The sequence below is a fragment of the Gambusia affinis genome, linkage group LG02 (genome assembly GCF_019740435.1).
Source record: "Gambusia affinis linkage group LG02, SWU_Gaff_1.0, whole genome shotgun sequence".
Taxonomy (NCBI): Eukaryota; Metazoa; Chordata; class Actinopteri; order Cyprinodontiformes; family Poeciliidae; genus Gambusia; species Gambusia affinis.
The window spans coordinates 30689984-30713981 of NC_057869.1; the positions used below are offsets into that span (position 1 = coordinate 30689984).

At 38.5% G+C, this 23998-nt stretch overlaps 14 non-coding genes across 14 annotated transcripts; 11 read left to right on the forward strand and 3 right to left on the reverse strand.

Moving 5' to 3' along the window:
• Window positions 1-16097: 16097 nt before the first annotated feature.
• Window positions 16098-16170, forward strand: trnav-cac. Its single transcript has one exon. It is a non-coding gene; the product is annotated as a tRNA-Val (tRNA).
• A 393-nt stretch (window positions 16171-16563) lies between these two features.
• Window positions 16564-16635, forward strand: trnaq-uug. Its single transcript has one exon. It is a non-coding gene; the product is annotated as a tRNA-Gln (tRNA).
• A 228-nt stretch (window positions 16636-16863) lies between these two features.
• trnav-cac lies at window positions 16864-16936 on the forward strand. Its single transcript has one exon. It is a non-coding gene; the product is annotated as a tRNA-Val (tRNA).
• Window positions 16937-18126: 1190 nt separating this feature from the next.
• Window positions 18127-18199, forward strand: trnav-cac. The gene has a single exon. It is a non-coding gene; the product is annotated as a tRNA-Val (tRNA).
• Window positions 18200-18513: 314 nt separating this feature from the next.
• On the forward strand, window positions 18514-18586 carry trnav-cac. Its single transcript has one exon. It is a non-coding gene; the product is annotated as a tRNA-Val (tRNA).
• A 431-nt stretch (window positions 18587-19017) lies between these two features.
• trnav-cac lies at window positions 19018-19090 on the forward strand. Its single transcript has one exon. It is a non-coding gene; the product is annotated as a tRNA-Val (tRNA).
• Window positions 19091-19483: 393 nt separating this feature from the next.
• On the forward strand, window positions 19484-19555 carry trnaq-uug. Its single transcript has one exon. It is a non-coding gene; the product is annotated as a tRNA-Gln (tRNA).
• Window positions 19556-19783: 228 nt separating this feature from the next.
• trnav-uac lies at window positions 19784-19856 on the forward strand. Its single transcript has one exon. It is a non-coding gene; the product is annotated as a tRNA-Val (tRNA).
• A 693-nt stretch (window positions 19857-20549) lies between these two features.
• trnav-cac lies at window positions 20550-20622 on the forward strand. The gene has a single exon. It is a non-coding gene; the product is annotated as a tRNA-Val (tRNA).
• Window positions 20623-21053: 431 nt separating this feature from the next.
• Window positions 21054-21126, forward strand: trnav-uac. Its single transcript has one exon. It is a non-coding gene; the product is annotated as a tRNA-Val (tRNA).
• Window positions 21127-21519: 393 nt separating this feature from the next.
• On the forward strand, window positions 21520-21591 carry trnaq-uug. The gene has a single exon. It is a non-coding gene; the product is annotated as a tRNA-Gln (tRNA).
• Window positions 21592-22372: 781 nt separating this feature from the next.
• On the reverse strand, window positions 22373-22445 carry trnav-uac. The gene has a single exon. It is a non-coding gene; the product is annotated as a tRNA-Val (tRNA).
• A 925-nt stretch (window positions 22446-23370) lies between these two features.
• On the reverse strand, window positions 23371-23443 carry trnav-cac. The gene has a single exon. It is a non-coding gene; the product is annotated as a tRNA-Val (tRNA).
• Window positions 23444-23669: 226 nt separating this feature from the next.
• On the reverse strand, window positions 23670-23741 carry trnaq-cug. Its single transcript has one exon. It is a non-coding gene; the product is annotated as a tRNA-Gln (tRNA).
• Window positions 23742-23998: the final 257 nt, after the last annotated feature.

Genomic DNA, 23998 nt, shown 5'->3' on the forward strand with positions numbered 1-23998 from the left:
ATCATCACTCTGAAGTTTAATTCTTAAGGTCATCTCCTCCTTTTTGTCCACACTGAGCCTTATTGATTCAGGGTTTATATCTTACCACTATAAGCTAAAATTACTTTTGATCTTCTTTGCACCAGGAGGGGATGTCTTTGAAATATTTAACATGTTTGTTTTGGTTTGTCTGTAATGCAAGTGATAGCCTTACATTAAATTAGCAAAAGGCAGAACCATTTGATAGACTATGTTTGTTGTTTATCACTTTATTATCATCAGTTTATTAATGGGTTAAATTTTTCTACCAACCTTGTTGACACTTGAGCCTGTACAGGTAAGCATCAATTGTGTTTGGAGTTTCTGAAGGTAAAATATTCAACTTCACCAAACCAGAGAAGAAGAGAAGCAATCTGCAGGAATGATCAATGGTTATGGTTCCATCAAATTATCATGCAAATTATGAGGGACCTTTTAAAATGTCAATAATAATAATAATAATAATAATAATAATAATAATAATAATAATAATAATAATAATAATAATAATAATAATAATAATAATAATAATAATAATAATAATAATAGACTCAGGCATGCTATCATGTACAGATTTGGAACAATACCCATAAGGCTAAGCACAGCTTAACCTCATCAGATGTTGTCGTTATGCGTGGCTGTAATAAACAGGAAGTAGAGTAACTAGCATGGAGCACACGTCTCAGATAAATGGAAAGAGGTTTTCAGGAATATGTCGCTCCTTGCCAAGTTATTCTGACATGTCAAACAGCATTGACAATGTTTCATGTCACATACATAAAGACCTCATGACGATACTGAAATATCCAGGAAGAGGGCAATAGCTGACACAACCTCACCTAGCAACTCACCTGAAACTCAGGCATGTGAGTTAAAGGCTTGTTAACTCAGAACTTATTAGATCTTCCCTTCAGCCCAATAATAAAACCATAAACTGAGCGTAAAAAAATTAATTAGTTGAAAAAGCAAATAATTTTAAATAACCTTCTCATTTTCAAAACATTTTCAAACATGATTCTAATGCATAAAAAAGTGTTTGGAGAAACATGGCTAATGTGTCAAAGAAGGTTTAATGTGATGTTATTTCTCTTTATCTGCATTGTTTATTTATTTGAGGGGGGTTTAAGGTAAAAAATGTTAACAATTGTTAACAATGCCAGCAATTTTACACCAATAACTTCAAACCTGCCCCTAACTGATGGCATCTGGTGAGAAGAAACAGAAACACAGTAGATTTATTGTGTGTTAAGGACAGTTTGCTACCAAACAGCATGGAATGTGTTTTGTAGAAGGATAGTTTTCCAGGAGTTTTGGTGGCGACAGTCGATGGATTAAACGATGAATAAGTGATTTATTAGCTGCCGCTGTCATGCTGGTTAGATGGATTACTACAAGCCACCTCTGACCCCACTTACTAGCCCTGTGTCTCAACGCAGAATTGTATGCGTGTGTGTGTGTGTGTGTGTGTGTCTGGGTGTGTGTCTGAATGTGAGCAGGTTGGTGTGCTGGCCAGCTGTAATCTTGTGACACGATGAGACTAGTTGATCAATGGCGTAATGAACACTGTATTTCATTGGGCCAATGAAGTGAGCGGTGCTGCCAGCAGTGGCAGCAGGACTCCGTGTTTGTTTGTTGGGTTCAGGGAATGTAGTTTTTTTTTTGTGTTTGCTTTTTTAAGATAAATTATACAGAGACATGTTTTGGGGGGGATGAACCAACACAATTATGGATTAGAAAATAAAATCTTTAGTCTTTGCCACATGTTGACTCTGCTTTAGAGTCTGTTCTCATGACAACAACTGTCATTGGTGAATCGTTATTTTTAAAGGCCTGTATACCAGAAAGAACTAAAACTTAGCGCCATCTAAGCTGCACACAAACAGTCACTCAGAAAGTGTAACCAGCCATGAACTGAAACTAAAAATATTATGAAGGGATTTTATCAGGTTTTTTAAGAACAAAATGCTATAGACAAACATCTTTTTTTTTTATTTTACTTTTTTTGCCATTTATTGACATTTTAGTGATGAGACGAAATGCTCTAATTCAGTGTTTTCCAAAGAGGAGGTCACCAGGGGGCCTTGTGAGGAGGGGCTTAGAAAGTTGAATGGAAAATAAGAGAAAAGCAAAAAAATGTAATATCTTAAATGTTTAATCTTAAAATTTTCATCATAGTTTTTGATTTTTATTATTCATTAAAAAACAAAACAAAAAAAACAAACAAAAAAAAAACATGTATATGTTAAAATAATTGGTCTAAATGCTATTTCTGATTAGCTGCCAGTCACGTTCAGCAAGTTTCTTTGCTCCTCAAACCAGAAAAGGAAACATTTCTGACAAGAAACGACCACAGGAACCGTCCAGCAGCCCTACAGTGAACAATACTGCACCAAAAAAACATACGTTGGGGGTAATAACAATAAATTTGATGTGATTCATATAAAATATTACATGTTTTCTTATTAAAAGAGAAGATTGTTGTAAAAAAAAGTATTATCTGGTAATAAAGTCATAACATATTTTCTGATAACAAAATTTTCTGCCTCAGAACTCATAGTTGTCTAAAATGAGACGATTTATGCTCAATGAAAGTAATAAATATTGAATAGTGAATAAAAAACATTCAAAAAGTTGATGCTTCTTTATATATTTTATAGCACTGATTTTTGATTTGAGAAACAAATTTCTCATTTTAAATGAGCTTTTTGTATTTACCTAGAGTATTTGTTATATAAATACATTTTAAAAACATCTAAAAGATTTCAGTGTGATAAAGAAACAGCCAAAGGGGCAAATACTGTGATACACAACGTGAACAATTGTCAAAGTACAAGGATAAGTGTCTTCTAAAACAAACTAGTTTTACAAAACAAACAGGACACAGCAGAGACAAGAACAAGTAAAAGTGTTGCCAACTAAAAGTCCTGCATCACATCCTGACTTTAGTCTATCCTCTTGTTGTCTCCTGCTTTGATGAGCTTTTCAGTTAAATGAAAGACAAAATAGATGCAGGGGATTTTCACACCTTGATGACTGCTGACTTTGTTATGAGAGCTGCAATAAAGAAAAGTAATATGCTTTAAAGATTAAAGACGACTTTAATTGTCGACACCATGAAAAACGCGCTTTCCTGAGGATGTAATTGAATGTCCCCATTGCACTGGGGGAATTAAAAATAGGTCATTTTATGTGTTGCTTTATTTTTGATTGAATCAGCTCTTAAGTGCTTGAGACAGTGAAATTAACAAATTTTTAGGAGCACTGAGGAGTGTTCAGTGCCCAAGAATTGGAAGAGAGACAGAACAAGAGAGAGAAAAGTGCTGGGGGGAGGAAAAGAAAAAAGAGACGGATGGAGGTAAGCGAGAGACGATGGTGGAGGAGGGGAGAAGATGACAGAGACAAATGCCTCCGCATTGACAGCTGTCCTCCATTTTCTCACAGACAGACATACAAATGAGGGCCACAAATCAAACAAATCCCTCCAAGATTAATCCCGGGCCCAGAAAGGCATGCTGGCAGGAATTGGCAGGGCTGTGGACTGATGGAAGCGGATGGATCTTTCGACTTTGATAAACTGTATCAATACCAAACACTTTAGGTTCGGCTATTAAACGATTCAACATTTGCTCATGGAAAGAATGAACGGGCATTTGCTGATCAAACAGCTTCCATGACTGCCAAAGCAAAAAACATGAATTACATTTTAAAGAAAATGTATTTCACAGAAACAAGTACAGTCTGTCATCTATCTGTCTTAGATATTAAAACAACCTCATAGCTTTCAGCATCTCACACAGTCACAGTCCAATCTATCAATACCAATTAATACCTATTGCTAATTAGAAAATAGAAACAGAATGGCATGGCTCAAAACACATACTGATAGGTCAGGCATACAGAATTATTCAAAATGTCAGCCAAGAGGCCAGCAGAGTGCCACGACTGAGGAGAACCTCTACATAATGCTTTGAGAAAATTATTTTTTATTTTTGCATTGCAATCACATATCAGACCTATTTGTAACCAATGTGCCACTGTGGGATTCTACATTGAAGGGGAATGATCAGAATGCCTTTCAGATACAAAAACTTTAGAAAAAGACCACAAATATTAACAAACTGACAGAGACTGTCTGCCGAAAATAAAATCTTAAGCTTCTAGTTATCTGTCTTATCTAAAAGGCAGAGGTCACACTCATTTAAAATACTTACACTACACAAGCATAAGTACATCCTAAATGAAACCAAGAATACTTATAATATAAAACCAATGTATGAAGTTTAGTATCGTCTCTGACAGTCATTTTGAAGCCTTGCCCATTTACATCCAGCACACCTGTAGGTCGGTACAATCAGCCAAGTCTGTGAAAGATTTCCTAACCTTCACACATGTCATAAAATTCACACCACCATGACCTTTCAGGCACTCACACAGTCACCGGTTCTTAAATGGAGAATCCAGCTGGGAAACTTTCAGCTTACTAAAAGAAAGCAGGAGCTTGAGACCTGTCATGAGCAAATCAAAAGTCCTAATGATCAATGTGTGTCCGACGTCCTCCTTCAGGCTATCCGCTATCAGGTAAATGTCATTTATTTTTATATAAAGCCAGAAGAGGCTCTTGAGGCAGGATGACAGACTTCTTGTCGTTTTCACTTTGATTTTGCTTAACATTGAGTTTGACAAACGAGCCTCATTGTAACACATATTGCTGTAGATGACTGTCATGATCTACAAATTAGAACATGTGTTCTAATTCTGTAATTATTAGTCTAATTATTTTTGAATCTTTTTTTATAACACGACTATACAGACATTCAAGAATAAAAATATTAAAATCAATTTGTAGTTGTTTTGCTACTTAGACAATTCCATGTATGAGATGTATTTGAATGAACCATCAAGTCCAGGCTGGCCTGGTCAGAGGGACTCCTCTAAGTATCAGTGTGTTGCAGCATTTCATACACTGTGCAGCATTTTGACCTGCTTGAATGTGATAGGAAGCTGGGTTTGAAGTTGAACTCATTTTTGCTACAGTATCTGGTATGTTTCCATTAATCTTGTATGTGTTTCAGGTCAGTGATTGAGTTTAGCCTAAAGAAAAGTTAAAATATGTGCATGCAGACATAAAGTTTGCTTCAGTACACCTTCATTTATCCATTTACTTATAATAATGTTCCCAAATAGAAATGCATATGGATACCTGGGAGTTCTCCCTGTTGTGTTTTCATCACCTTCTAAAACGGCGCTACAGAGCATTGCATTGCACACCACTGTATTTGATTGTTGCATATAAAACTATTAGGACTGTATGGGATATTTTTGATACAAAGTCATATTGTATGCTGTTTATCCCCTAATGTTCATATATTTCTAAGAAGGCAAAACTCAAGAAAATCGTCAAGAGATTTTCTTTGGCAAACATGAACGTCTGTATTCCTTATAGTGTCTATTTGTACTTTAAACATGTCTTTATATTTAGAAGTGATATCTTTCATAGATGGGCTGCACAGTGGCACAGTTGGTAGAGCTGTTGCCTTGCAGCAAGAAGGTCCTGGGTTCAATTCCCAGCCAGGGGTCTTTCTGCATGGAGTTTGCATGTTCTCCCTGTGCATGGTGGGTTCTCTCCGGGTTCTCCGGCTTCCTCCCAAAGTCCAAAAACATGACTGTCAGGTTAATTGGGCTCTCTAAATTCTCCCTAGGTGTGAGTGTGTGTGAGAATGATTGTTTGTCCTTTTCTGTGTTGCCATGCGACAGACTGGTGACCTATCCAGGGTGTAACCCGCCTCTCGCCCGGAACTTTAGCTGGGGACAGGAACCAGCAACCCTCCCGACCCCATTAGGGACAAAGGGTGTATAGAAAATGGATGGATGGTTGGATGGATCTTTCATAGATTTTGGTTGTCAACATTCAAAACATAGCTTCTTTGGTTGAATTTCAATGAATATAATGATTTGATTAAAGCAAAAAAACAAAAAAAAAACAACATAAAAACATCTAAACTTTAATAGGTATTTCACTATGAACTAATCACATTGAAGCTGATGTTTGTTAAAATATGCCATTGATAGGAGAAATCAGCAAAACTGTTAACGGGAGTTTTTCATGTTCAGAAATATTTTAGGGAAAGGTGAATCTGTTGATACATGAACACATAAATTCATAATTTCATCTGTACGATCACATATCACAACACTTCTCCAGTCTGCAACTAAAACGTCACAGGCTTCCAGGCGACGTTTCCTCTCTGTAACTCTCGATGAATGCCAGCGCTGAACTAGAAGAAGTCTCATTAAGAGGCACTTATAGATTAACCGGAGTGTCACGCCGGGGGAGAGTCGGTGGGTGTGAGGGTTTGTCTGCGAAAAGGCGGAGAAACAATGAGACTAAACCCCGCTGTGTCTCCCTTCTTCCCTCCCTCCACTGCTCCTCCAGCTCTTCTCTCCCCTCTCAAATGGATAATTCTGGTGATACTTGTGACAGGCCATGGTTTAGATTTTGATTTATGTTCTTCCAAAGCTAAAATCAAAGAATCCATCTAGTGCTATTTTATGGCAGTTGGGATGATGAATGGGCCAGTCTCTGGGCCAAAGCAAGCTGCTGTGTCTTTGCCCCGGATTTTAATTGCTAAAGTAGCCAGTCATTGCTCAAGATTCAAGACGCAATAAGAGGGAGTGGGACAACCCCCACCCCCACCCCCAATCTCACCCCCATCTCCCCCACCTCCCTGTCTATCGAACTCTTTCCGTGTCATTCCACACCTCTGCCAGGCTGACTCATACCATCCCTCGTGTTTTCAGTAAATTGAGGCAATGGCTGCTTTGAAAGCAAATTTAATGTAGTTTACAAACCGCTGTTAAATCATTCATACGGTGGCCATAGGGATCTGCTGTTACAAGTATAACTAATGGCTCATGTAATTGGCCCAACTTTGAAGTGTAAATTCCGCATTTATATTTAATGCATGGAAATACGATCTTTCAGCAGAACGTCGGAAAACAGCTTGATCCTATGTTGTTTTTTTTAACATAACTTTAATTACTGTTCTATTCGTGATGTTGTTGCGGTCAGCGTTGAGGGACCTACTTTACCTTTTCATGAGTCTGCCATTTATTTTTTGACATCCGCTTACAACAATGAAGATCTATGGAGAAATGGTTTTGCAACACATTACCGCACCTTGTAAAGCAGATAAACACATGCTAACGCATCAACTAACGGAGGAGAACGGCGCCCTGGTCCAGCACTCCTGGTGTTCCGGTGCTTGTCGTCTCACTGAGGGGAGACACCGAGAGACAGAAAAGTTGTGAAGACCTTCATTGCTTTTCAAACACCACCAGAATCAATGATGCAAATTAGAAAAACAAGCAGGCAATAAATTCTCTCACATCTGCGGAGCCTGGTGAGAATTTTTTAATAATTTTTAATAAAGCATAATTGTAGTTTGTACCACTGAATAATTTAATCGCATGTGAATATGGAGCAGAGAGGAAGGGGAGGAGGGTTTACACATAAAAAACAAGTCCTCCTGTGAACATTTCTGTGTTATGTATCCGTCTTTCAGTGGTGTGCGTGTGTGCGTGTGTGTATGTGTGTGTGTGCCTTCACTAGACTTTCCTATAAGAAAGAGATACTCTATTACTATAATATATGTGTATGTAGTGAGAGTCTGTCAGAAAACGGTATCTGGAACATTAGCATTTTTATTTACTGTAAAGCCTTTTAGCATTTGTATGTATTTTTCTTAAACTAAGGATCTTTATATGTTCTTGATCAAAGTTCTGGCTTTCTTCTGTAATGCTTTTAAAACTATTTTTTGTATTAACTTGAAAGAGATTTAAGATTCAAATACATTAGATATAATCAAAATCCCTATAGAAGAAACCTTAAATAGAATAAGAAGGCAAGAAATCAAAAGTTAAGTTAGCTTAAATTGCTCTATTCTTCTTTTTTGCTATCTATCTTCCTTGTTTTTTTGACCATATGGATTTAGATGTGAATTGTTTTAATGTGTCAGATATTATTTTCTGTCTCTGATATGGAGCAGCATTTTAAAGATAATATGTGGTATTGTTGAATAGACCTAAAACAAACACGTGTGCAACACTAGTAACAGAAATGGCTCCAGGTCTTTCAGGAAAGACAAAAAAGAAATCCTACATCCGCTAAAATCTGATGCCACTCTATTTTTGTTTACATTTTGTGGACAAATAATTTGTGCTGAGTGCCTTCTTCAGAGGTTTTGGCTTAGTTTCCTTCAGTGTTTGTCAAAAACATCTTATCAGTTGAAAACCTCAGAAAATATCCAACCTGATGGTTGGTTGTGTAACATTTCACTGGAGTGTGAATTTTCATAGTGCCGTCACTTTAAAATTTGAAATTAGAGCACAGAGTGTTCTGTGGACAACTATGTGAATATGGATATGCATGGTGCACCTGTGCACATGCCCCCCTGTTCTTTGACATGTATTGATATCAGCTGCACTAGCATGACGCCACCACTGTCAGCAGATTCAACACCTGAAACACAGTAACAGCTGAGAAGTGTGTAGATGCAGTTGAGGAGAAGAGGAGGAGGAGGAGGAGTAAGAGCCTCAGGTGAAACACAAGCCTTCTCGTAATTTATAACCATGACATGGGAGCCAAGTTTCTCTAAATGAGGCATTCAGATAGCCAAACCAGTCATTTATCCTGATGATTAATACAAATGATATTCGTAATAATAAATATTGCTGCCTCGCAGTGCGTAAAGCAGCAGGCGGAGGAGAAGTGGGGCCGAGTGGAGGAGGGGAACGACTCCACAGTTTATTGTGTGGCAATCATAAATGTGGATTCCTCATCAGGTCGGGTAAAAGCAGCTGCTGGATTGTCTTAAGATACAAGGTGAAAAACTGACGAATGGTTTTGCTGAAAAGGGTTAAACATTTTTTTTTGTACTTTCTTAAAGCCCAGAAGGTAGGAAAGATAAGAAACACGGCAAGAAATTGACATAAAAGTTAAGTCTTGTCTACTTTGAAGTGAGAGACAGCCCTGATTTAATAAAGCTATTGAAACTTCATAAATTGATAGAGAACAATATTTTAAAATGTGTTGTTTTACATCTTAAAAACAAAAACACCCCCCCAAAAAAACTTTTAACAAACAATATTAAAAAGCATTTGTCAAAAGTGAGAGTAAATCCGACTTAAAGGAACAGAAATTTTCAAAAGCCTCAGATTCAGAAAGCAGATGATGGAAAAAAGCATTTCAGTTAAACGTGTCAGTTTATGGAACAATTTTGACAGTGAAATAAACCAGTCTAAATTTCTGCATTTCAAATAAATTTGAAAATTTACATCAGAGTATGACATTGAATAAGTGGATGATTTTTGGTGTGCATTTTTGTCTTTTGAGCTGAATGGATCATGTTCTTTTTATTTGAAGGAATAAAAGGAAAATGTGTCTTTACTTGTCTGAAAAACAAAAACACACTGATTACTCCTTGTTGTCTTTGTGGTTTTCATCCATCGTTCACATGAATCTGTGATGTGAAAAAAAAATATCCATTGCAGTTTTGCAAAATACATCTATTTTGATGTGAGGAGTGAAAAACCTTGAGTTATATTTTTATATATATATATTTCTGTGTTTCTAGTAAGTGAATTTATTTTTGTAATCTCAATTTGCAAAACTGAATGGTTAACTAAAATTCAGCTAGAGAAAGAAAAAAATATTTTGCATTTTTACCTTTTACATTACTTTACTTGAGATGTCAGTACACTTAATTGAGTTCCTTTTGGAATCAATAAAATATTTTTGAATTTGGATTTGAAGGGTGCTGTATGTTGCGCAGCCATTCTGTCTTATAAATGAAGATTACAGTCCGGAGAGATTATTGACAGCCCAAATAAAAGCCACATGAATAATGCTTGTATATGATTATTTAAGGCGTGTAAAAGCCACAAACAACAGTTAATGTTTCCAGAAGTGATTGCCGTGCAAACCAGCCTGGTCAAATCAAGTCAAAACATTGCTGCTGGCGCAATGTAGGATTTCTTGATGCTAATGCCACATTGACCAATAACTGCAGCTGTCTCTGCCGCTATGGCAACACTGATTGTACTTCACACGCTCTATGTAAATAATCAAATAATTCAAGAAAAAACAAAGTCAGTAGATGGAAGACTTGATGAAGAGTCATAAATACAGTTAGCAACATATAGGAAAGTCTTGACAAGTGACATGTGTATATATGTTCTGTGGATCTGCTTCATCTTCTCCCACTCTTACATATTAAACTGTTGTTAACTCGCACATGAACTCGAACGCCCCCTCCCTCTCTTCCTCTTTCTCTCTCCCTCCTCTTGCCTGTCTTTAAAATAGTCATTTGACATTTCAAACTAGGTTTCACATTGATGAACACATGGAAGCTGATGAGGTGAAGAAAATAGAACTACGCCTCTGGGAATCAAAATAAAGATGGAGATGAAGAAGAAAGAAGAAGACGGAGGGAGCCAGTGTGGGCTGATGTCAGAGGCTGATAAAGTTTATGCCTCCCTGTCATGGCGCTGAGAGTAAACAGGCAGCGCAGCCTAACATGACATCACTAAGTAGGTTAAGCGTAGTCCCGCGTGGCCATCGATCATAACAGAATCTAGCATATTCTTGCCCCTGCTAGGAGGAGAGGTAGAAGTTTTCCACTGTAGCTGCAATGACATTTAATTTTTCATATCTCCTCCGTCGTCCTGGAACAAATTTTGGCAGACCTGATGCAATTTAACAGCTTGGCAGTTTAAAATTGGGCAATGAATCACTGGGATTCGATGGGAGTCAGAGTGCTGCATAATATTTTTCCTGTGTCAAGCACACCGGGTACAGTGAAGTGTAGACGTTGGACGGTGAACCTTCACCTGCTTCAGGCCCCTTTCCCATGAGTTCACCTGTTCTTAACTACAGCTTTGTCACACACAGAGACCAGTGAGGATCTATCACAGGCCCATCAGCGCCACGCCTTCCCCTGAGATGCTGCATTGTTTTTTCTACAGGATTAATTCCAAAAAACTTTGAATGTAAGTAAAAAAAAAATCATTGCAATGTTTTGCAGTGAACCATAATCTCAGTTTTATTCACAATGCAGCACAGCAAATATGTTCAATGCATATTTTAGAAAGTATCATAAAAAATAAGGTACTTTTGAATTTCTTAGTAGCAGCATGTCTTCTGAACATTTGGACTCAGCTGTGCTCATCACTGAGAAACCTCCCTTGTTCTTTTAGTAACATCTGAGCTGTGCTTGATCATACCTGTGGATTTAAAAATAAGGGAAATTCCCCACCAGGGATTCTGTAGATGTTCAGCTGTCCTAACTATACTCTGCCTGATTTTTGGTTTTGTGACTCAAATGTCTTCAATTGGTGACAGATGGGAGTGTGTGTTGTTCTAAAACCTTTCTGAGTTGATGGTTCCCTTCCAGATGTGTTATCAGCCCATCTGATATGCACTAATGCATTCAAATGCCGACAGAGGTTGAAGATTGTGAAATGTGCACTGATAACAGACTGGATGATTGTTGACTCTGCTAGGGGCAACGCAGCAACTTTTACTCCTCATTGAAATCGTGTTTTGATTTGTCTGACCACAGAGGGGTTTTCTATTTCCCTCACTCGATTTTATGAGTTTTAGTCCTTAAAAATAAATCTTACTTGCGTGATAGAGCTTTGACCTGCATTATGCAGTGCCGGCTGATGGCCCAGAAGATCATAATCATCCAATATTGACTTTTGGCCTCAACCTTACTGCACAGAGATTTTCTCCAGAGCCAAGTTTAAATTTTTTTTTTCAAATGTAGATGTTGACCAAATTGAGATATTCAAAGTCTTCCCTTAAAGGCCATTTTTCTGAAGTTATTCCACTGTTTTTCTCAGTCTGAAATGATGCCCATCTTTCTTCCTCTCTAATATACTCTCTTTATTCCCGCGCCTCCTACAGACCTGTTGCTAATTCACCTAATTAGCTGTAAAATGCTCCTCTAGCTGTTTCTTGCTTGTACCACTTACTTTTATAGCTTTTATTACCTCTGTCCCAGTGATTCTGAGATGTGCCGCTGCCATCAAATTGGAAAAGACCTTACATTCCATGATGTGGCACTGTGAATAAAATATGGCTTTATACGATGTGCAAATGCTCACATTCTAGTTTTATTTACATTTTATACAGCTGTTTTGGTATATGGAGCTTTACTTTTCGTTGGTAACTTACTGACTTCAGACTCTCTAAGGACGTGTTCAGATTTTTTTTACTTTGAAACTTGAATGTTTGATCATTTTGTCCAGCGTAAACATCCAACATGCCACGCTGACACTACAGAGCCACGTATGAGAGAAGGCAAGAAAGAAAACATATTTGTCTCAATAAGAGTTTGCTCGCAGCACAGTAACAGGCACTGTTTGGTAAAGCCCATCTGGACTCCTGGTCCATCATGGCGCCCTCTGACCCTCACACAAAGAGCACGGCGTACGATTGCACACCACCGCACGCAACCCAGAAGCTCTTTTGAGTCCGTAAAAGGCTCTTTGTGTGCTGTTAAAAGGTGAGGAGGTCCAGGCTGCTTGCACTGTATCTGATTTTTGACAAAGAGCACGCCGGGTAGAAATCAATAAAGCAGCAGTGATGGGCCGATGGGTCCCGCTGGTCCTCCTCCTCGAAGCTGAGCTGCACCCATAATCCTCCTCCTCTGCCTCCAAACACTTTCTTTTCTCTCCCCTCCTCTTGCTCACTGTCACTACCTCCCAGAATGAAGCTACTCTCAGCATCACCCCCCCTCCTTCACCTCCGTTTCTCTTCTGCCCCACCAGGCCAGATGAACCCAAATAAGCAAAGAATGGACTGACAACGCTTTTGACACCAGCCGTTTATTAGCCACACAAAAGGAGAGAGCGTAAAGGAACAGAAAAAAATATATCTGTAAGAGAGAGTCAGAAATGTGGAGGTAGGTTGGTAGAACTACAATTCTCCTCACCAGTGAGCAGCCTGGTGGAGTGGTGTGGTGTTTCTGTGATGACCAGCACAGCGCTCCTGTGCAGATTTCGTGGTGCAGTAACTCTCTGTTCAGCAGCCTGGAGCAGCCACTTTTCAGGGTCACTGTTGGGAAAATTAGTGTTTATTCTTGTAGAAAAAGGTTTTGATGAAGTGGTTTATTTATATGCTAAAGAATGTTATACACATGTATAACCACCTTTCTATGTTTTTTTTTTCTTTGTGCAGCAAAAGTACTAGAAATTAAGAAACAAAAAACTGCAAGACTCATCATATGAAATAAGTAATGTCACACAATCTTACCTTTAAACAGCAGCAGAAATGATCATGGTTTGGGTCTTACAGTCTTGTTTGCTGTGATAAGTTACGGAAGGACTTGGGTGTTTTATGTATTCCACGTATAAAAACAATCCCAGTATTTGACAGACATGTTGAAGTACAAAGTGCTGGATTGAGGATTACATGTGTTCTCAATGTTCCTGACATTATTGATTGTAAGGATTTATTTGTATAGTTCTTTATGGCAGCATCATACGTCAAACAATTTCAACAGGCTTCTCTAAAACTGCAGTCCACATTTTTTCATGACAAATTCCTTCATTTTCCGCAACTTGAATTGATACTAGCTAGTTTCAAAAGTTAGTTGGGCTCCTAAGCCAGCCTGTTTTCTGCACACCTCTTATTTCAGCATATGTCGGTTACACAGACTCTCAAACTTATCAGCTTGATGTTGGATACAAATAGTTAAATGTGAACACTGTTTTCTGCTAAACAATTCTCCGTGCAGCTCTGAGCATAACGTCTGTCTTGAGGCGAACCTCAGTGGAATGAAGTAGGACCGAATATGTATCCTTCAAGCCTCTCCCTAAACACCTGGGCCAGATCCCCTGGGAAATCCACACCATTCCCAGGCCAGCTGAGAGACATAGTCCCTCTAGCAGTCCTGGGGGTCCTGGATCTTCATCGATGGTTGATCAATTCATCCAATCGCCCAACTTCAGACTGTAGCAGCATGAATGTAGAACTAAAAGAGCTACAGTTTACAGGTAGGTGTTCAGACACATGCACAAGAAGTGATACCTTTCTTCTGAGTTAGTGTTTGTTTGATTCCTAACACCTTGTTCACAATGTAAAGCACTTTATGTGTACCATACAAAAAAATTTGGTTGTTTAAATCAAATAAACAATTTAATATTTGTTCTTTCTTTCTTCCAGAAATAACATTGAAGTAAAGTTTAGCTTGTGGGTTTTAGAAATCCACATTAGACTTTGAGTTCAGTGTTGACCTTTCATGTTGGAGGTAACACAATGCTTGAGTTGATGTTTCAAACATTGAACTCCATGAACTGAATGATAAAGTCACTTCAGACTCAGGAAAATCATTTAAAAGTGTTCCATTTCAAATTAAACTACATAAAATTTGTAGCTTTTTTGTTTTGGATTGCTGAATATGAAACCACTTTTCAAACTGTAACTATTTGGGCAAGGTGATAAATATGAATAGAGTGGAACTACCGAGACTGAGAGCCAGAGCTCATTTCTAACACTCATTGGTGCATCTGGTTCAGGCTGAAAGGCTCGCCTGCCTCGACATACGCACCCCCGTCCACCCACATTCCCTGCTCTAGACATGTATTAGTCATTATTAAACATAATAATGGCTTTTAGAAGTCACTGTTTGCCTCTTTGGTCATGTGAATAATTCAAGCAGAGAGGGGACGGTGGAGAGGAGGAGGCTTTAAAGAGGAACAAAGCTCCAGTCAGGTGGGACTCGTACCTGAGATGGCAGGCGACAGATGAAGCATTTTGTCTACATTATTTAGTTGATTCTGTTCAACTTTTTACCGCTGCCACACTGTTTGCATTCCACCTGCTCCACTCTGTTTTCTCTCTTCAATCTTCAATCAATTCAATTTCTCTCTTCCCAGTCCTACACTCAAATCACATTCGGTTCAAGCAGCGTTAATTATGGTCGCGCGAGCTGTTAAGGTGTAGTCTGATGATTAACAAAGTCAAGCTCCAGCACTGCCACTTACTTTTCTTTCACATTCCGCTCAGTCGCATCATATGGTCCTTCATGGTCAATGGTCAATTTGTATAACTAATTGTAATACTAACTGTATTTTTATTGCATTATGACATATTGCAAGGCCCCGCCCCCATCTCTGGGACAGGGACTTGCAATTAAGCCCCACCCATCCTGACATCCAGGTTCCTCCTCTTTGCCGTAGCATTTATGTTGTAGCCTACCTTGTCAATCTCAAGTCATGACAGCAGTTGCCGTTTGCAGAACCATTCCTTCCACTCTTTGCATATATCCTCTCCAACTAGGAGTTATAGCCTTGTATACCTCCTAACTGGAGAGGGTATATGCAAGTAGTAGTAGCATTGCAACTGATCCAATGTCTCTCATGGTATGAAGTAGGCGAATAGCTCAAAGGATCTTGCCTAAGGACCCAGACTGGATAGCACAATTTGGTTTCAACCTGGATTTGAACCAGACCCTCCCGGGTGAAAGACTGTTGACTTATCCATTGAGCTATCCAGTCAGCTACATACATAGCTTTCTGTAGTGTAGTGGTAATCATGTTGCTTAATAGGCAAAAGGTCTCTGGTTCGAAACCAGACAGAAACAGATATAGTTTGTGTTTTTTTTTCAGGATGTGGACTGGGAAAAAAAAAAAAAAAAGAGTCTTCCGCATTGAACACTGATTACAAGCCAATTGACATAAATGAAGGCATTTTTGGAAGCAAGGCATCTTCCAGTATTTCAGCAGGTTCTATGGCGGAATGGTTAGCACGCTGGACTCTGAATCCAGGAATCTGAGTTCAAGTCTCATTAGAACCTCTTCTCTTTTCTCCTGAATTCTTCAATATATTTTTGGATTTCAGGGTGAGCTTATGGACTATAATTAGGCACAAGTGTAAGTCTGTCCTTTTATTCACCAACTCACTGGGTTCTTTGAGAGAATCTGTGGTTTAACTTTTAGACATTGTACCATGCCGATATGACATCAGTCCTTGACGCACTTTGAAATATCTACCAGTGTTTTCTGACAGAGCAGGAGTTTCTGTAGTGTAGTGGTTATCACGTTTGCTTCACACGCAAAAGGTCTCTGGTTCGAAACCAGACAGAAACACATATTGTCTTCTATACTTTTCAGAAGGTGGAGTGAGAAAACAAGAATCTTCGGCATTGGTCATCATCTGTTTGCCCATCAACTTAAATGAAGGCATTTTTGGAAGCAAGGCACCTTCCAACATATCACTGGATTCTATGGTGTAATGGTTAGCCCTCTAGACTCTGAATCAAAGAATCTGTCCTTTTATTCACCAACTCACTGGGTTCTTAAACCAGAATCTGTGGTTTATCTTTTAGACATTGTAACATGCCGATAGATGACATCAATCTTTAACAAATTTTAAACCCTCTACTGGGAATTTTCCAAATTGGAGGAGTTCCTGTAGTGTTTCAAGCCCATCAACATAAATGAACGCATTTTTGAAAACAAGGCACTTGCCATATTTGTGTAGGTTCTATGGTGTAATGGTTAGCACTCTGGACTTTGAATCCAGGAATCTGAGTTCAAGTCTCAGTAGAACCTCTTCTCTTTAGTCCTGAATTCTTCAATATATTTTTGGATTTCAGGGTGAGTTTATGGACTATAATGTTAAATTAGGCACAAGTGTAAGTCTGTCCTTTTATTCACCAACTCTCTGGGTTCTTTGAGAGAATCCGTGGTTTAACTTTTAGACGTTATACCATGGCGATAGATGACATCAATCTTTAACAAATTTTGAATCCCCTACTGGGAGATTTCCAATTTGGAGGAGTTCCTGTAGTGTAGCGGTTATCACGTTTGCTTCACACGCAAAAGGCCTCTGGTTCGAAACCAGACAGAAACACATATTGTCGTTTATACTTTTCAGAAGGTGGATTGAGAAAACAAGAATCTTCGGCTTTGGTCATCATCTGTTTGCCCATCAACTTAAATGAAGGCATTTTTGGAAGCAAGGCACCTTCCAACATATCACTGGATTCTATGGTGTAATGGTTAGCCCTCTGGACTCTGAATCAAAGAATCTGTCCTTTTATTCACCAACTCACTGGGTTCTTAAACCAGAATCTGTGGTTTATCTTTTAGACATTGTAACATGCCGATAGATGACATCAATCTTTAACAAATTTTAAACCCTCTACTGGGAATTTTCCAAATTGGAGGAGTTCCTGTAGTGTTTCAAGCCCATCAACATAAATGAACGCATTTTTGAAAAGAAGGCACTTGCCATGTTTGTGTAGGTTCTATGGTGTAATGGTTAGCACTTTCGACTTTGAATCCAGGAATCTGAGTTCAAGTCTCAGTAGAACCTCTTCTCTTTTCTCCTGAATTCTTCAATATATTTTTGGATTTCAGGGTGAGTTAATGGACTATAATGTTAAATTAGGCACAAGTGTAAGTCTGTCCTTTTATTCACCAACTCTCTGGGTTCTTTGAGAGAATCCGTGGTTTAACTTTTAGACGTTATACCATGCCGATAGATGACATCAATCTTTAACAAATTTTGAACCCCCTACTGGGAGTTTTCCAAATTGGAGGAGTTTCTGTAGTGTAGTGGTTATCACGTTTGCTTCACACGCAAACTGGTTCGAAACCAGACAGAAACACATATTGTCGTTTATACTTTTCAGAAGGTGGAGTGAGAAAACAAGAATCTTCGGCTTTGGTCATCATTTGTTTGCCCATCAACTTAAATGAAGGCATTTTTGAAGGCAAGGCACCTTCCAACATATCACTGGATTCTATGGTGTAATGGTTAGCACTCTGGACTCTGAATCCAGGAATCTGTGTTCAAGTCTCATTAGAACCTTTTCTCTTTTCTCCTGAATTATTCAATATATTTTTGGATTTCAGGGTGAGTTTATGGACTATAATGTTATATTAGGCACAAGTGTAAGTCTGTCCTTTTATTCACCAACTCACTGGGTTCTTTGAGAGAATCCGTGGTTTAACTTTTAGACGTCATACCATGCCGATAGATGACATCAATCTTTAACAAATTTAAACCCTCTACTGGGAGATTTCCAAATTGGAGGAGTTTCTGTAGTGTAGTGGTTATCACGTTTGCTTCACACGCAAAAGGTCTCTGGTTCAAAACCAGACAGAAACACATATTGTCTTTTATACTTTTCAGAAGGTGGAGTGAGAAAACAAGAATCTTCGGCATTGGTCATCATCTGTTTGCCCATCAACTTAAATGAAGGCATTTTTGGAAGCAAGGCACCTTCCAACATATCACTAGGTTCTATGGTGTAATGGTTAGCCCTCTGGACTCTGAATCAAAGAATCTGTCCTTTTATTCATCAACTGGGTTCTTAAACCAGAATCTGTGGTTTATCTTTTAGACATTGTAACATGCCGATAGATGACATCAATCTTTAACAAATTTTAAACCCTCTACTGGGAGATTTCCAAATTGGAGGAGTTTCTGTAGTGTAGTGGTTATCACGTTTGCTTCACACGCAAAAGGTCTCTGGTTCGAAACCAGACAGAAACACGTATTGTCTTTTATACTTTTCAGAAGGTGGAGTGAGAAAACAAGAATCTTCGGCATTGGTCATCATTTGTTTGCCCATCAACTTAAATGAAGGCATTTTTGAAGGCAAGGCAACTTCCAAAATATCGCTGGATTCTATGGTGTAATGGTTAGCACTCTGGACTCTGAATCTAGGAATCTGAGTTCAAGTCTCATTAGAACCTCTTCTCTTTTCCCCTGAATTCTTCAATATATTTTTGGATTTCAGGGTGAGTTTATGGACTATAATGTTATATTAGGCACAAGTGTAAGTCTGTCCTTTTATTCACCAACTCTCTGGGTTCTTTGAGAGAATCCGTGGTTTAACTTTTAGACGTCATACCATGCCGATAGATGACATCAATCTTTAACAAATTTTGAACCCCCTACTGGGAGTTTTCCAAATCGGAGGAGTTTCTGTAGTGTAGTGGTTATCACGTTTGCTTCACACGCAAAAGGTCTCTGGTTCGAAACCAGACAGAAACACATATTGTCTTCTATACTTTTCAGAAGGTGGAGTGAGAAAACAAGAATCTTCGGCATTGGTCATCATCTGTTTGCCCATCAACTTAAATGAAGGCATTTTTGGAAGCAAGGCACCTTCCAACATATCACTAGGTTCTATGGTGTAATGGTTAGCCCTCTGGACTCTGAATCAAAGAATCTGTCCTTTTATTCACCAACTCACTGGGTTCTTAAACCAGAATCTGTGGTTTATCTTTTAGACATTGTAACATGCCGATAGATGACATCAATCTTTAACAAATTTTAAACCCTCTACTGGGAATTTTCCAAATTGGAGGAGTTCCTGTAGTGTTTCAAACCCATCAACATAAATGAACGCATTTTTGAAAACAAGGCACTTGCCATATTTGTGTAGGTTCTATGGTGTAATGGTTAGCACTCTGGACTTTGAATCCAGGAATCTGAGTTCAAGTCTCATTAGAACCTCTTCTCTTTTCCCCTGAATTCTTCAATATATTTTTGGATTTCAGGGTGAGTTTATGGACTATAATGTTATATTAGGCACAAGTGTAAGTCTGTCCTTTTATTCACCAACTCACTGGGTTCTTTGAGAGAATCCGTGGTTTAACTTTTAGACGTTATACCATGGCGATAGATGACATCAATCTTTAACAAATTTTGAATCCCCTACTGGGATATTTCTAATTGGGAGGAGTTTCTGTAGTGTAGTGGTTATCACGTTTGCTTTACACACAAAAGGTCTCTGGTTCAAAACCAGACAGAAACACATATTGTCTTCTATACTTTTCAGAAGGTGGAGTGAGAAAATAAGAATCTTCGGCATTGGTCATCATCTGTTTGCCCATCAACTTAAATGAAGGCATTTTTGGAAGCAAGGCACCTTCCAACATATCACTGGATTCTATGGTGTAATGGTTAGCCCTCTGGACTCTGAATCAAAGAATCTGTCCTTTTATTCACCAACTCACTGGGTTCTTAAACCAGAATCTGTGGTTTATCTTTTAGACATTGTAACATGCCGATAGATGACATCAATCTTTAACAAATTTTAAACCCTCTACTGGGAATTTTCCAAATTGGAGGAGTTCCTGTAGTGTTTCAAACCCATCAACATAAATGAACGCATTTTTGAAAACAAGGCACTTGCCATATTTGTGTAGGTTCTATGGTGTAATGGTTAGCACTTTCGACTTTGAATCCAGGAATCTGAGTTCAAGTCTCAGTAGAACCTCTTCTCTTTTCTCCTGAATTCTTCAATATATTTTTGGATTTCAGGGTGAGTTTATGGACTATAATGTTAAATTAGGCACAAGTGTAAGTCTGTCCTTTTATTCACCAACTCTCTGGGTTCTTTGAGAGAATCCGTGGTTTAACTTTTAGACGTTTTACCATGCCGATAGATGACATCAATCTTTAACAAATTTTGAACCCCCTACTGGGAGTTTTCCAAATTGGAGGAGTTTCTGTAGTGTAGTGGTTATCACGTTTGCTTCACACGCAAAAGGTCTCTGGTTCGAAACCAGACAGAAACACATATTGTCGTTTATACTTTTCAGAAGGTGGAGTGAGAAAACAAGAATCTTCGGCTTTGGTCATCATTTGTTTGCCCATCAATTTAAATGAAGGCATTTTTGAAGGCAAGGCAACTTCCAAAATGTCGCTGGATTCTATGGTGTAATGGTTAGCACTCTGGACTCTGAATCTAGGAATCTGAGTTCAAGTCTCATTAGAACCTCTTCTCTTTTCCCCTGAATTATTCAATATATTTTTGGATTTCAGGGTGAGTTTATGGACTATAATGTTATATTAGGCACAAGTGTAAGTCTGTCCTTTTATTCACCAACTCACTGGGTTCTTTGAGAGAATCCGTGGTTTAACTTTTAGACGTCATACCATGCCGATAGATGACATCAATCTTTAACAAATTTTGAACCCCCTACTGGGAGTTTTCCAAATTGGAGGAGTTTCTGTAGTGTAGTGGTTATCACGTTTGCTTTACACGCAAAAGGTCTCTGGTTCGAAACCAGACAGAAACACATATTGTCTTCTATACTTTTCAGAAGGTGGAGTGAGAAAACAAGAATCTTCGGCATTGGTCATCATCTGTTTGCCCATCAACTTAAATGAAGGCATTTTTGGAAGCAAGGCACCTTCCAACAGATCACTGGATTCTATGGTGTAATGGTTAGCCCTCTGGACTCTGAATCAAAGAATCTGTCCTTTTATTCACCAACTCACTGGGTTCTTAAACCAGAATCTGTGGTTTATCTTTTAGACATTGTAACATGCCGATAGATGACATCAATCTTTAACAAATTTTAAACCCTCTACTGGGAATTTTCCAAATTGGAGGAGTTCCTGTAGTGTTTCAAGCCCATCAACATAAATGAACGCATTTTTGAAAACAAGGCACTTGCCATATTTGTGTAGGTTCTATGGTGTAATGGTTAGCACTCTGGACTTTGAATCCAGGAATCTGAGTTCAAGTCTCAGTAGAACCTCTTCTCTTTTCTCCTGAATTCTTCAATATATTTTTGGATTTCAGGGTGAGTTTATGGACTATAATGTTAAATTAGGCACAAGTGTAAGTCTGTCCTTTTATTCACCAACTCTCTGGGTTCTTTGAGAGAGTCCGTGGTTTAACTTTTAGATGTTTTACCATGCCGATAGATGACATCTGATTTCGAACTTTTGCGTGTAAAGCAAATGTGATAACTACACTACAGAAACTCTTCCAATTCGGAAAATTTGCTGAATAAAATGACATACTTACACCTGTGCCTAATATCAGCGCTTCTCAATTCCAGTCCTCAGGCCCCCCTGCTCTGCATGTTTTAGATGTACCTCCACTCCAGAGCAGCTGATTCAAATGATTGCATGACATTCAAGTGCTGCAGGAGCCTGTTAATCACCCACATATTCAATCCAGGTGTGTGGCAGAAGGGAAACACCTAAAACATGCAGGGCAGGGGACGTGTGGACCGGAATTGAGAAACACTGGGCCCTAAATTAACATTATAGTCCTTAAACTCACCCTGAAATCCAAAAATATATTGAAGAATTCAGGAGGAAAGAGAAGAGGTTCTACTGAGACTTGAACTCAGATTCCCGGATTCAAAGTCCAGAGATCTAACCTTTAAACCATAGAACCTACTGAAATATTGGAAGGTGCCTTGCTTTCAAAAATACCTTCATTTAAGTTGATAGGCAAATGAACAATGACCAAAGCATTAGATTCTTGTTTTCTCACTCCATGTTCTGAAAAGTATAGAAGACAATAACTGTTTCTGTCTGGTTTTGAACTAGAGACCTTTTGCATGTAAAGCAAACGTGATAACCACTACACTACAGAAACTCCTGCTCTGTCAGAAAACACTGGTAGATGTTTCAAAGTCCGTTAAGGACTCATGTCATTTATCAGCATGGTGCAATGTCTAAAAGTTAAACCACAGATTCTCTCAAAGAACCCACTGAGTTGGTGAATAAAAGGACAGACTTATACTTGTGCCTAATTTAGCATTATAGTCCATAAAGTCACACTGAAAACACAAAATATATTAAAGAATTCTGGTGAAAAGAAAAAAATTTCTACTGAGACTTGACCTGAGATTCCTGGATTCAAAGTCCAGAGCACTGACCATTAAACCATAGAACCTGCTGAAATATTGGAAGGTGCCTTGCTTTCAAAAATGCCTTCATTTATGTTGATTGGCTTGAAATCAGTGTCCAATGCGGAAGACTCTTGTTGTCTCATGCCACCTTCTGAAAAGAATAAACAACAATATCTGTTTCCGAACCAGAGACCTTTTGTGTGAGAAACAAACGTGATAACCACTACACTACAGAAACTCCTCCAATTTGGAAAATTCCCGGTAGAGGGTTCAAAATTTGTTAAAGATTGATGTCATCTATCGGCATGTTACAACGTCTAAAAGTTAAACCACAGATTCTCTCAAAGAACCCAGAGAGTTGGTGAATAAAAGGACAGACTTACACTTGTGCCTAATTTAACATTATAGTCCATAAACTCACCCTGAAATCCAAAAATATATTGAAGAATTCAGGAGAAAAGAGAAGAGGTTCTACTGAGACTTGAACTCAGATTCCTGGATTCAAAGTCCAGAGTGCCAACCATTACACCATAGAATCCAGTGACATGTTGGAAGTCGCCTTGCTTTCAAAAATACCTTCATTTAAGTTGATGGGCAAACAGATGATGACCAATGCCGAAGATTCTTGTTTTCTCACTCCACCTTCTGAAAAGTATAAAAGACAATATGTGTTTCTGTCTGGTTTCGAACCAGAGACCTTTTGCGTGTGAAGCAAACGTGATAACCACTACACTACAGAAACTCCTGCTCTGTCAGAAAACACTGGTAGATATTTCAAAGTGCGTTAAGGACTGATGTCATATCGGCATGGTACAATGTCTAAAAGTTAAACCACAGATTCTCTCAAAGAACCCAGTGAGTTGGTGAATAAAAGGACAGACTTACACTTGTGCCTAATATAACATTATAGTCCATAAGCTCACCCTGAAATCCAAAAATATATTGAAGAATTCAGGAGAAAAGAGAAGAGGTTCTACTGAGACTTGAACTCAGATTCCTGGATTCAGAGTCCAGCGTGCTAACCATTACACCATAGAACCTGCTGAAATATTGGAAGGTGCCTTGCTTCCAAAAATGCCTTCATTTATGTCAATTGGCTTGTAATCAGTGTTCAATGCGGAAGACTCTTTTTTTTTTTTTTTCCCAGTCCACATTCTTAAAAAAAATCACAAACTATATCTGTTTCTGTCTGGTTTCGAACCAGAGACCTTTTGCCTATTAAGCAACATGATTACCACTACACTACAGAAAGCTATGTATGTAGCTGACTGGATAGCTCAATGGATAAGTCAACAGT